The sequence below is a fragment of the Macaca thibetana genome, chromosome 4 (genome assembly GCF_024542745.1).
Source record: "Macaca thibetana thibetana isolate TM-01 chromosome 4, ASM2454274v1, whole genome shotgun sequence".
NCBI classification, from domain to species: Eukaryota; Metazoa; Chordata; class Mammalia; order Primates; family Cercopithecidae; genus Macaca; species Macaca thibetana.
Window position 1 is genome coordinate 11,034,253 of NC_065581.1, and position 14,305 is coordinate 11,048,557.

Genomic DNA, 14,305 nt, shown 5'->3' on the forward strand with positions numbered 1-14,305 from the left:
CTTTCACTCGATATGTTAGAACTAAGGATTTATGCCAAAGAAATATATGTGTATATTGGTCATTTGATTGGATGTAGTAACAAGGAGACAATCATAACCTTGTATCAATCCAGATTTAAAATAAAGTTTATGTTAATTCATTTGAAAATATTATGCTGAGTACTATATTCTAGTATAATGTTCTAGAGCAGAGGTTGGCAAACTACAGCTGCAGGACAAATCCAGTCAGTTGCCTGCTTTTGTAAATAAAGTTTGTATTAGAATACCGCCATGCCCATACATTTACGTATTGTCTGTGGGTGCTCTCATGTTAGGACAGCAGAGTTGTGACACAACTGTATGGTCTGCAAGTCCCCAGATATCTACTATTTGACCCTTTACAAAAAAAAAAAAGTGCCAATTTCTGTAGGACTTGGATGATATTAATATGACCTGCAACAATATAGATAACTTCCCATGTTTTATGAAGCTTGTATTTCAACGAGAGGAAGAAGACAATAAAAAAGTCTAGATAGAGAAGTATCATGAAGAAACAGTATGATGATAGAGTGACTTGAGGGTAGCACTTTATTTTTCTAAGTTTTTGCTTTTTAAATTTTTTATGTATTTTAATTTTTATGTATTTAATGCATACAAGTGCAGATTTCTTTTTTAATTATTATTATTTTTATTTTACTTTAAGTTCTGGGATACATGTGCAGAATGTGCAGGTTTGTTAATAGGCATACATGTGCCATGGTGATTTGCTGCCCCTTCAACCCGTCGTCTAGGTTTTAAGCCCTGCATGCATTAGGTATTTGTTCTAATGTTCTCCCTCCCATCACCCCCCAACCCCAACAAATTTCGGTGTGTGATTTCTTATATGCATGTTTGCATATTGGTGAAGTCTGGGCTTTTAGTGTACCCATCACTAACTAGTGAGTATACTACCCAATAGGTAATTTTTCAACCCTCTTACCCCTTCTACCCTCCTACTCTCCCACCCTCTGACCTGTTAAAGTCTCCAGTGCCATCCGCATTGCTGCAAATCACATGGTTTCGTTCTCTATGACTGACTGGTATTCCAGGGTGTGTGTATGTATGTGTGTGTATGTGTATACATTTTCTTAATCTAGTCCTCCATTGATGGACACTTAGGTTGAATCCCATATCTTTGCTATTGTGAATAGTGCTGTGATGAACATACAAGTGCAGGTATCTTTTTGATATAATTATTTCTTTCCCTTTGGGTATATACCCAGTAGTGGGATCGAGGGATCAAATAGTAGTTCTATTTTTAGTCCTTTGAGAAATCTCCATACTGTTTTCCATGAAGGCTATACTAATTTACATTCCCACCAACAATGTATAAGCATTTCCTTTTCTCTACATCTTTGCCAATCTGTTGTTTTTTGACTTTTTAGTAATGGCCATTCTGACTGGTGTAAGATGATATCTCATTGTGGTTTTAAAATGCATTTCTGTGATGATTAGTAATGTTGGGCATTTTTTCATGTTTGGTGGCCACTCATATGTCTTCCTTTGAAAAATGTTGGCCGGGCGCGGTGGCTCATGCCTGTGATCCCAGTACTTTGGGAGGCCGAGGCAGGCGGATCACGAGGTCAGGAGTTCGAGACCAGTCTGGCCAACATGGTGAAACCCTGTCTCTACTGAAAATACAAAAAATTAGCCGGGTGTGGTGGTGTGCGCCTGTAATCCCAGCTACTTGGGAGGCTGAGGCAAGAAAATCGCATGAAACTGGGAGGCAGAGGTTGCAGTGAGCCAAGATCACACCATTGCACTCCAGCCCAGGTGACAGTGTGAGACTCTATCTCAAAAAAAAGAATAAAGTCTGTTCATATTTTCTGTCCATTTTAAAATGGGATTATTTGTGTGTTTTTTGAGCTATTTGAGTTCCTTATAGATTCTATATATTTGCCCTTCTTCAGATGCATAGTTTGCAAATATTTTTTCCTATTCTGTAGGTTGTCTGTTTAATCTGTTGGTTATTTCTTTTGCTGTGCAGAAGCCTCTTACTTTAATTTAGTCCCATTTGTCTATTTTTTGTTTTTGCTGTGTTTGCTTTTGAAGACTTGGTCATAAATTGTTTGCCTAGGCCAGTGTCTTTTAAAAGAGGTTTTTTCCCAGGTTTTCTTGTAGGATTTTTGTAGTTTCAGGTCTTACACTTAGGTCTTTAATCCATCTTGGGTTAATTTTTGTACATGGTGAGAGGTAGAAGTCCAGTTTCATTCTCCGGCATATGGTTATCCAGTTTCTCCTGCACCATTTATTGAAGTAGGTGTCCTTTCCTTGGGAAGAACACTGTAAACAGGATGGTCAGGAAAGACCCCTAAGCACATAATATCTAAATTGAGATACCAGTGATGAAAACAAGCCAGCCATGAAGCCATGAGAAGATGTACGGGAAATCCTTCCTGGAGAAGATAACAAATGGAAACACTTTGAGACAGAAAAATCAGGCTTCTTTGAGGAACAGGAAGGTAGCCAGTGTGTCTGGAAAGTGTGAATCATCAGGGATTGTGGTGAGGATGCAGGTCCATCATCCTCCTGACCAAATCCTATAGATAGAGATCCATGTGTTTGTTGACACCGTGGCCACTGGTCCCTGCTCTGTTGCTATGCCTTTGAGGACCTCAGTCCTAAGGAATCCAGGTCCTGGCAGAACATTTTCATGTGATGTTTACTAGTCAGCTGCATTTATCCTAGATTAAAAAATCTAATGGGGGCCATTACTTTGTACCTTTGTAGCCATTTGACTTTATCGTTCATCCTTTTGTGATGCTCCCTTAACTGATCTTATTTACGCATTCTTGCACTTTACCGTTTTGTCTTTCATAGAAGCTATTTTACTTAAATTGTCTTTGTTAATTTCTTTTTAAATTTTTTTAAAATATATTCATGGCAACTAGCACAGGCATAAAGTGGAATAGTGTACTTCACAAGGAAGGCAGTCCCTCAGCATGGCCTGCCATAGCCATCCCAATCCATACCACAGAGTGGCTGTTCCTTTCCCAGGTGTACCCCTCCAAGATTAACCCCACACAGTAGTTCTCCAGTCTATTTTTGTTGCAAACCTACTCTACAGCAAACTTGAAGCCTAGAATTCAACTGAGGAAGGAGAGAAAATGCTGATAAAAATCTGACCACTTAGGTCTCAAGGAGGTCACACTGCAGGGACTCCCCCTTTCCGTTCCCCATTGTAAGTGTGATTGTGTGAGTGTGTGTGTAGGGGGGTGGCAGTGTGAAGCCACACATCCTCTTCTGCTAGAATGAGAGTAATGTAAATAAAAGAGTAGACGAGCAACCCACAATTAATCGTTTTGAAGGCTATGATTTTTTGGCCTGTAGTTGGGCTGATCTGTAACGAATGATTTTTACAACATTATTGTAAATTTGGTTTTTCTTAAGAGATGAGATCTCCTTTTTTTTTTTTTTTTTTTGAGCTGGAGTCTTGCTGTGTTGCCCAGGCTGGAGTGCAGTGGTGGAATCTCAGCTCACTGCAACCTCTGCCTCCCAGGTTCAAGTGATTCTCCTGCCTTAGCCTCCCAAATAGCTAGGATTACAGGCACATGCTACCATGCCTGGCTAATTTTTGTATTTTAGTAGAGATGGGGTTTCACCATATTGGCCAGGCTGGTCTCAAACTCCCGACCTCAAGGGATCTCCCTGCCTTGGCCTCCCAAAGTGCTGGGATTACAGGCGTGAGCCACCACACTTGGCCAAGATGAGATCTCCTTATGTTGCCCAGGCAGGGTCCCAAGCTCCTGGGCTCAAGGGATCCTCCTGACTCAGCCTCCTGAGGAGCCAGGATTACAAGTTCATGCTACCACAAATTATTTTCATTATTGTAAATTATTGACGATGTTATTGCGAATGTAGTTGGTGATAAAATTTAGATGGATACACAAAATTTAACAGACGCTTCCCTTGACTTTGCTTCACCTTAGACTGATTGGTCCTGCATTTCCTTTCTATTGTCATCAAGAACAAAAGCCTTCCATATGAAAACCCTATATGCCAACAAATAATCTACTCAAAAATTTTGTCAACTTCACCCTAAAGCAAGGAATTTAAATGTACTAAGAAGTCATCAGGTGGCCGGGCGCAGTAGCTCACGCCTGTAATCCCAGCACTTTGGGAGGCTGAGGCAGGTGGATCACCCGAGATCCGGTTTTAAGACCAGCCTGGCCAACATGGTGAAACCTTCTCTACTAAACATACAAAAAAATTAGCTGGGCGTGGTGGTGGGCGCCTGTAATCCCAGCTACTTGGGAGGCTGAGGCACGAGAATTGCTTGAATCTGGGAGGTGGAGGTTGCAGTGAGCTGAGATCGCACCATCGCACTCCAGTCTGGGCGACAAGAGCAAAATTCCATCTCAAAAAAAAAAAAAAAAAAAGAAGTCATCAGGCTAATAAAAATAGCTAGAAAATAGAGTCTTATTTAAACATAGCTAATGCATTATTATATTTGTCCTAATTGGTATTAAATGAGAATACAAAACAAGAACAGTCTCAATGTAGTTAACATTTTATCTTTCCAGTAAATCGGTCCATTAACCTTGTAGAAGAAATAGAGATGACGAGTCTCAGTGATAGTCAAGAATGCAGGTCTTAATTATGTACCTTGTTACAACCTGAACAAGTTCTTCAGTGTCTGCGAAACAGAGACTAAAGCAGGGTGTCCAATCTTTTGACTTCCCTGGACCACATTGGTCTTGGGTCATACATAAAATATACTAACACTAATGATAGCTGATGAGCTGGAAAAAGAAAAAAAATCACAAAATAATCCCATAATGTTTTAGAAAAGTTTACATTCAAAACCATCCTGAGCTGCATGCAGCCCATGGGTCATGGGTTGAACAAGCTTTGACTAAATGCATCCTATAATTAGTGCAGGAGTCATAGCAGGCAGCCTCAGCTTATAACTTCATCATTCTGTAAGCTCAGATGTGACATTTACAGGTAGCTATTGGGTATCCAATAGAAGCCCAAAATTATGCTAGGTAACTTACAACAGTAGCTCATTTAATCCTCACAATAGTCCTGTGACTAGCCCCGTTGTAGAGGTGAGGGACCTGAGGCTCAGAGACATTCAGTAATGTACACAGTGTCACATGGTTAGGCAGTTGGAAAGTAGGAGAGCCAGGATTCAACCTGAGGCCTGTTGGACTGTTTCCAGGACACCATGCTATTTTGAATAATCCTATCTTTAAGAATCCTTATAGACTTATCAGAGAAATTCACTTTCTTCAGGTCATTTTTTCACTTTTTGAGGGTCAGTCACTTCTATGACATGAGTCCACCATGACTCTAGGAGAGCTTCACAGCATTGGTAGAAGAGTATGGTTGAAGCAAAATGTTATGCTCATTAAGGTTGTCATAGTGGCTTAAAGACAGCCTTCAGTGATCTGTAGGTTAATTTTGCAGTTACGGTGAAAGGGAAATTCTTCTGCATTGTTTGCTGAAGGAGTGAAAATACAAGAGTATGTCACCGGTCTTCCTTCAGCTATTAGTATTAATGTCTAAAAGAGCAGAAAAGGTGTGAGCCTTCCAGTGATTTTATTTATTTTTCTTAATTATAGAACATTTCAAACATATACAAAAGAAGACAGAATAATAATGAATAATGAATCCTAATGCATTCATCATCTATCTTCTGTTTTTTTTTTTTTTTTGAGATGGAGTCTTGCTCAGTCGCCCAGGCTGGAGTGCATTGGCGTGATCTTGGCTCACTGCAAGTTCCGCCTCCCGGGTTCACGCCATTCTCCTGCCTTAGCCTCCCAAGTAGCTGGGACTACAAGGCGCCCGCCACCACACCCGGCTAATTTTTTGTATTTTTGGTAGAGACGGGGTTTCACTGTGTTAGCCAGGATGGTCTCGATCTCCTGACCTCGTGATCCGCCTGCCTCGGCCTCCCAAAGTGCTGGGATTACAGGCCTAAGCCACCGCGCCTGGCCCATCATCTATCTTAAAACACTCATGACCCATCTTGCTTTATCTATAGCCTACCTATTTTCCCTCCATCTATTACTTTGAAGCAAACCTCAGATATAATAATTTATCTGTAAATAATTTCATATGTATCTCTAAAGACAAGGATTTTTTTAAAAAACACAATCACAATACCATTATAATACCTTAAAAACCAGATTTCTTTTTTTTTTTTTTTTTTTGAGACGGAGTCTCGGTCTGCCGCCCAGGCTGGAGTGCAGTGGCCGGATCTCAGCTCACTGCAAGCTCCGCCTCCCGGGTTCACGCCATTCTCCTGCCTCAGCCTCCCGAGTAGTTGGGACTACAGGCGCCCGCCACCGCGCCCGGCTAGTTTTTTGTATTTTTTAGTAGAGACGGGGTTTCACCGTGTTAGCCAGGATGGTCTCGATCTCCTGACCTCGTGATCCGCCCGTCTCGGCCTCCCAAAGTGCTGGGATTACAGGCTTGAGCCACCGCGCCCGGCCTGGATTTCTTAATATCTTTAGAGACAGTAAGTGTAGGCCAGGTGCGGTGGCTCATGCCAGTAATCCCAGCACTTTGGGAGGCTGAGTCGGGTGGATCACCTGACGTCAGGAGTTCGAGACCAGCCTAACATGGGGAAATCCTGTCTCTACTATAAATACAAAAATTAAACGGGCGTGGTAGCAGGCACCTGTAATCCCAGCTACTCAGGAGGCTGAGACAGGAGAATTGCTTGAACCCGGGAGGCAGAGGTTGCAGTGAGCCAAGATGGCATGACTGCACTCCAACCTGGGCGACAGAGCAAGACTCCATCTCAAAACAAAAATAAAATAAAATAAGTATACAACTCTCCAACTAGGTTTATGTCTTTCTTTTTAACATTGCAGTTGCTTGATGTGTCTTTTAAGTCTCCTTTAATATCTACATCTGTTCATCTCTTTTTCTCGTAATTTGTTTGCACCGTAGAATTTCCAATAGTCTGGATTTTGTTGATGGCATCCCTGCAATGGGAATTCCATAGCTTAACAAGTGCTGTGCATTCTGCATGTTTGTAAATCGGTAACTGGCTCTAGAGGTTTGATCAGATTCAGGTAAGAATTTTTTTGGCAAAAATACTTCATACATGTGTGGTGTGCTTTTGTATCAGGAAGCACAAAACATCTGATTATCCACTCTTTCTATGATGTTCAGGCATGCTCAATACTACATCCAGTGATTCATTAGGGGCTGAAAAACTGTGGTATTCTAGCTCTACATTCCTTTTTCATTCATTAGCTAGACTACTTTACAGAAAAATATCCCTCATATACTCTTTGATTACCTAAGGGGTAGAGTTTGTGTAGGAAAGACAGGATAAGTGCCAATTATAAAAAAGAAGAGCTGGTTCATTAGACAATCTAAAAATGCAGAGAGCGAGTTCAAAATTTAGATATGAGATAGGCGAAGAATAAACAGCATTTAGAAATACTCGTGCTAACTGCCAAGATCAATAATGCCACGTTAACTGTTGTTGCCCAACTTGTTTTTTCATCACTTATGTTCTACCTGAAAATAGAGTGGCTCTTTCAAAGAATTCGTTTTATTTATATAAGCTCTGAAAAGGAAAAAATTAACAGAAGGCTTTAACATGATTGATCCTTTTCAAGGGGATAGGTCAGAGTTCAGGAGAGGGAGTCATGAAGAATTTGTCTAAAATCTTGTTTGGTGACCTCATTGAACTAATTGGATGGAAAAGTACATGTTTCAGTAATCTTGGGAGAAAATATAGTCTATGTCCAATCTCTAACTAATTCTGTTACAGGTAAATTTATAATTAATTCTATCAGTACTTCAGCTTAGTTCGGTATTTTACTTATAATGTTAATTTTGACTGCCTTTTTAGTTTCTGTCACACAGTAGATATTTGGTAAATATTTGAGACAAACTGGCCTTTTGTTGTTTACCCCATGCCACCTGGGTTTCTATGACATTCTAAAGAGAATTTTATCCGATTCAAAGCTCTTTGAAAAGTATATTATTTTATTAGATAATGGAAATATAGTCCCTGATTAAATGCCAATTTAATAATATATTTATATAAACAATATTGTGAAACAAATGTGGTCATTACCATTTTGAGACCTGCACCATGCTAGTATTATAAGATGTTTGCAGGCTGGGCGCGGTGACTCACGTCTGTAATCCCAACACTTTGGGAGGCCAAGGCAGGCAGATCACCTGAGGTCAGGAGTTTGAGACCAGCCTGGCCAACATGGTGAAACCCCATCTCTACTAAAAATACAAAATTTCGTAGGCGTGGTGGCACGCACCTGTAATCCCAGCTACTAGGAAGGCTGAGGTACGAGAATCGCTTGAACCCAGGAGGTGGAGGTTGTGGCGAATCAAGATCTCACCACTGTACTCAAGCCTGGGCGACAGAGTAAGACTCCATCTCAAAACAAAAACAAAAACAAAAACAAAAAAAGATGTTTGCAAGAAACTTTGGACACACAGTTCTAGCTATCACAGAGATACAACACATATATAAAACACATTTAAATAACACAAAAATAAAAACAACAATCACATTTGTTAAGCACAGTGGCTGCTTTGGACCTTGTATTTTGTAGGTCCTAATATTTTCTCCATGTTTCTGATAGTGACACTGAACATGGTACTAGCAGTGAAGAAACTGCTGCCTGACCAGTACCCACAGGGTCTGTTGAATTCCAGTAATGGCGACAATTCAGTGAGCTGGGAATTAGTGTCCAGGAAACTTACATATGTTGGAGCCTGAGATAAGGTTAGCTAGTAAGAGTGGGGCCAAGTATTACCAATGAAAGCATATTTAGCTTATTTGCATTTTCTCTATTTTTTGTCCCTAAAAGGACACACACTTCAATTCATATGTACCTATCCTGATCATTCTTCCTGTAGTGAAATTGAATGAAGCTTGGTGATACTTCCAGTTGAGTTTGTGCTCACCTGCTCTTTTATGTTAATATCTGCAGCTTTAAAAGGCAGTGCACCAAGCTGGGTGCAGTGGCCCATGCCTGTAATCCCATCTATTCAGGAGGGTGCCTGTAATCCCAGCTATTCAGGAGGGTGTGAGGCAGTGGGGGACCAGGGGGTGGCTTGAGCCCAGGAGTTTGAGGCTGGTGTGAGGTGTGATTGTGCCACTGCCCTCCAGCCTGGGCACTAGAACAAGGCCCTGACTCTAAAAATGAATCAATTAATTATAGTAAAATAAAAGGCAACGCACCAACAGCTAGACATCATGGTGCAACAATTTATAGTCCATCATTTCCAGTGAGCTGAAGTCACTAAATTCCTGAATTTGGATGCATAGACCTGATTAAAGACCTCATATTTGGAGGATGGCCTCTTTTACCATACAACTTTGGACTCACCCTGCTCCCACAACTCTCATCCTGCCTCCAGCCTCTAGCAAGTATTGCATAGCTTTGGACCTTGCTAAGTGAACTTCTGCTGGTGGTTACACATAGTTTTCTCATCCAGACAAATAGACTATCAACCAGACTATATCTTGGAACTTTAGCATGCTCTCTCATAACAGTACTCAGAACGTGCTTATAAATGCAAAGATCTGACCACTTCTGAATTTCTTAAACACTTTATTATTTATTTATTTATTTATTTATTTATTTATTTGAGACGCAGTCTTGCCCTGTTGCCCAGGCTGGAGGGCAATGGTGAGATCTCGGCTCACTGCAACCTCCCTCTCCCAGGTTCAAGCAATTTTTCTGCCTCAGCCTCCCAAGTAGCTGAAATTACGGGTGCCCGCCACCATGCCCAGCTAATTTTTAGTATTTATTTATTTATTTAATTTTTTTTTGTTTTGAGATGGAGTCTGGCTCTGTTGCCCAGGCTGGAGTGCAGTGGCCGGATCTTGGCTCACTGCAAGCTCTGCCTCCTGGATTCAGGCCATTCTCCTGCCTCAGCCTCCCAAGTAGCTGGGACTACAGGCACCCGCCACCATGCCCAGCTGATTTTTTTGTATTTTTAGTAGAAACGGGGTTTCCCAGTGTTAGCCAAAATGGTCTCAATCTCCTGACCTCGTGATCCGCCCACCTCGGCATCCCAAAGTGCTGGGATTACAGGTGTGAGCCACCGCGCCCGACCTTTTAGTATTTTTATTAGAGATGGGGTTTCACCATGTTGGCCAGGATGTTCTTGAACTTCTGACCTCAGGTGATCCACCCACCTCGACCTCCCAAAGTGCTGGGATTACAGGTGTGAGTCACTGTGCCCAGCCAACAAACACTTTAAAGCAAACTGATAGCCTTTGGAACTGGCTGGGGAACAGGTCAATACCCTTTATTACACTTTAGGAAAAAGAAAAAATAAATAAATGGAAAGAAAACCCAATCCATGTTCTAATGCGACTGTTCAAGATTCTTACTCTGCCAGAAGATAGGCTGAAAATTAAAATTTAAAATATGACACAATGGAGACCAAGAACATAACCTCAAAGGGCTCTAAATATCATCAATCTTCAAGAAAAATAAATGTAAGAGCAACCTTTTTTTTTTTTTTTTGAGATGGAGTTTCGCTCTGTCGCCGGGGCTGGAGTGCAGTGGCGCGATGTCGGCTCACTGCGAGCTCCGCCTCCCGGGTTCACGCCATTCTCCTGCCTCAGCCTCCGGAATAGCAGGGACTACAGGTGCCCGCCACCACGCCCAGCTAATTTTTTTGTATTTTTAGTAGAGATGGGGTTTCACCGTGTTAGCCAGGATGGTCTCGATCTCCTGACCTCGTGATCCATCCACCTTGGCCTCCCAAAGTGCTGGAATTACAAACGTGAGCCACCACGCCTCGCCAAGAGCAACTTTTAACACTTAACTTTCTACAAACTCAATGCTACCTCCTGAGTAGCTGGAATTATGGGCATGAGCCACTGCACCCAACTTAGTGCTGACAAAGAGAACCAAGGAAATTAACTCTTAGCCTTGAAACAAAGTACAAACTCATTCTGTAGCCAAGATGTAGTATTTGAGTAATAATCTCAGACACATTTCCTTATTAAGGTCATTAATAGATATCCATCTATACTCTATTTGTCTCTTAGTATTATCTTGAACTTACTGATACTGAGTATCCACCAAAAGTCTGAGAGAGGAATTTTTTAATGGGGACTTGGCGTTTTTGTAATCTTATCTACATGGGCTAAATCCGTCCCTGCGTTAAGCCAGGTCTTCAGAAAGCTTAGGACAGGGACCACATCAAACTGACCCTTACTGAATTGTTCGACTAAACTTTGCACTATACTATTATTTTGTATTAAGAAATATCGTAAGAGGCCGGACGCAGAGGCTCACGCCTGTAATCCCGGCACTTTGGGAGGCCGAGGAGGGCGGATCACAAGGTCAGGAGATCGAGGCCATCCTGGACAACATGGCAAAACCCCGTTTCTACTAAAAATACAAAAATTAGCCAGCCATGGTGGCACGCGCCTATAGTCACAGCTACTCGGGAGGCTGAGGCAGGAGACTCGCTTGAACCCAGGAGGCAGAAGCTGCAGTGAGCCGAGATCATGCCACTGCACTCCAGCCTGGGTGACAGAGCGAGACTTTGTCTCAAAACAAACAAACAAAGAAACAAAAAACCATAAGAAGCCCTGTGGCATATTTTCTTGTGTTTACCTTTTTTTTTTTTTTTTTTTTTTTGAGACGGAGTCTCACTCTGTCACCCAGGCTGGAGTGCAGTGGCACGATCTCACTTGCTCACTGCAAGCTCCGCTTCCCGGATTCACGCCACTCTCTTGCCTCAGCCTCCCAAGTAGCTGGGACTACAGGCGCCCGCCACCTCGCCCAGCTAATTTTGTTTTTGTATTTTTAGTAGAGACGGGGTTTCACCGTGTTAGCCAGGATGGTCTCGATCTCCTGACCTTGTGATCCACCCACCTAGGCCTCCCAAAGTGCTGGGATTACAGGTGCGAGTCACCGCGCCCAGCCTTGTTGTGTTTATCTTAATGTAGATAACTTTTAAAAAATTACTTGGCTTTGGGACGGGCACGGTGGCTCACGCCTGTAATCCCGGCACTTTGGGAGGCCAAGGCAGGCAGATCACGAGGTCCGGAGATCGAGACCATCCTTGCTAACATGGTGAAACCCCGTCTCTCTTACAAATACAAAAAATTAGCCGGGCGCGGTGGTGGGCACCTGTAATTTCAGCTACTTGGGAGGCTGAGGCAGGAGAATGGCGTGAACGTGGGAGGCAGAGCTTGCAGTGAGCGGAGATGGCGCCACTGCACTCCAGCCTAGGTGACACAGCGAGACTCCATCTCAAAAAAAAAAAAAAAAAGAAAATTACTTGCCATACTAGAAGGAACCTAAGGTAGAAGTCCATATAACTTATTTTTTATCTGACTTTACTGTGTATGTTTGTAATGGAATAATTTTCACTTGCTCTAATTACTAGAGTAATCATCAAAATGAATTCTAAAGAGTTAATCAAGTAGTGGTCTTTGGCAAGACCAAAACTCATTCATTCATTCATTTATTCAGCAGGTATTTTTGAGCTCGTTTCATGTGTATAGTATTTGCCACTAGTGTGTGTCTTCTTCAGCAAAGAATCTCTTCAAATTTTTGGCCCATTTGTTATTATTTTTTTCTTATTGAGGTTTGAGAGTTCTTCATATATTCTGCATACAAGTCCTTTATCAGATATGCATATTACAAGTATTTTCTTCTAGTCTATGGCCTGTTTTTTTCTTTCTCTTAACAAATCCTTTCAAAGAAAAGTTCTTAGTTTTGATATAGTTCAAGCTGGTTTTTTTTTTAAATGAGTTGTGCTTTCTGTGTTGTATACAAGAAATATTTGCTTCCCAAGGTCACAAAGATTTTCTTCCTGTATTTCCTTCTAGAAATTTGGTAGCATTAGGTATTACATTTACGTCTGTATTCAGTTAATTTTTCAGTTAATTTTTGTGTATGGTGTAAGGGATGGGTCAAAGTTCGTTTTTTTTTTCTTTCTTTTGTATACAAGTGTTCAATTGCTATAGTTCCATTTGTTGAAAAAAACTATCTTTCTTTTTTTTTTTTTTTTTTTTTTAGACAGAGTCTTGCTTTGTTGCTCAGGATGGAGTGCAATGGCGCAATCTCAGCTCACTGCAACCTCTGCCTCCTGCGTTCAAGTGATTCTCCTGCCTCAGCCTCCCGAGTGGCTGGGATTACAGGCATGCACCACCATGCTGGGCTAATTTTTGTATTTTCAGTAGAGATGGGGTTTTGCCATTTTGGCCAGGCTGATCTTGAACACCTAACCTCAGGTGATCCACCTGCCTCAGTAAGTCTATTATTTTTTAATTGCTTTTGTACCTTTGTCAAAAATTAGTTGATCATATATATATGGGTCTATCTCTAGACTTTCTATTCTGTTTCATTGATCTATGTGTCTACCTTTTCACCAATACCACACTGTCTTGATTACTGTTTCTTTATAGTAAGTCTTAAAATCAAGTTGTGTAAATTTTCCACTTTTTCAAAGCTGTTTTGGGGTATTCCAGCTTCTTTGCTTTCCCATATACATTTTAGAATCAACTTGTCAACATTCCACAAAAAATCCTAGAGAAAGTGTGGCTGAGATTGTGTTAAATCTGTAGGACAATTTAGGAAGAAGTGACATCTTCACAATATCGAGTTTTCCAATCTACATGCTGGTATATTTATCCATTGTTTAAATCTTCTTTGACTTCTTTCAGTACTGTTTTGTAATTCTAGGCATATCTTCCATAGATTTTGTTAAATTTTTGCCTGAGTATTTCATGTTTTTTGATGCTATTGTAAATGGTATTTTAAAAATTTCAATGTGTGGTCGTTGCTAGTATTTAGAATTACAATTAATTTTTATATATTAACATTCTACCTTGTGATATTGCTAAACTTACTTATTCATTCCAGAAGCTTTTTGGTAGATACTTGGAGATTTTCTACATAAATAATCAGGTCATCTGTGAATAGAGACGGCTGTTTTTCCTTTCCCATGTGTATGCCTTTTTTTCCTTTTCCTAACTCATTCAGCTGACTTGGGCCTCCAATACAATGTTGAATAGGAATAGTGAGAGCGGACATCCAATGCTTGTTCCTCATCTTAGGCAGAAAGCTTTGCCTTTCACCAGTCATTATGATGATGGTTGTAGGTTTGTGTTTGTTTTGTAGATGTCCTTTAGCAGGTCAAAGAAGTTCCCTTCTTTGGCCAGGCATGGTGGCTCACGTCTGTAATCCCAGCACTTTGGAGCCTGAGGTAGGTGGATCACTTGAGGTCAGGAGTTTGAGACCAGCCTGGCCAACATGATGAAACCTCGTCTCTACTAAAAATACAGAAAATTAGCTGGGCTTGGGGGTGGGTG

At 41.2% G+C, this 14,305-nt stretch overlaps 1 long non-coding RNA gene across 2 annotated transcripts in view; it reads left to right on the forward strand.

Moving 5' to 3' along the window:
• LOC126953885 (uncharacterized) overlaps positions 1-14,305 on the forward strand; it is a 36,752-nt gene that overhangs the window by 3,897 nt on the left and 18,550 nt on the right. The window contains exon 3 of one of the 2 annotated variants that reach the window (XR_007725393.1): positions 6,922-7,046. The exons of the other annotated variant lie outside the window; for it this stretch is intronic. This is a non-coding gene — a long non-coding RNA (uncharacterized LOC126953885). The remainder of the gene's footprint in view (positions 1-6,921; positions 7,047-14,305) is intronic. 2 annotated transcript variants of the gene reach the window in all.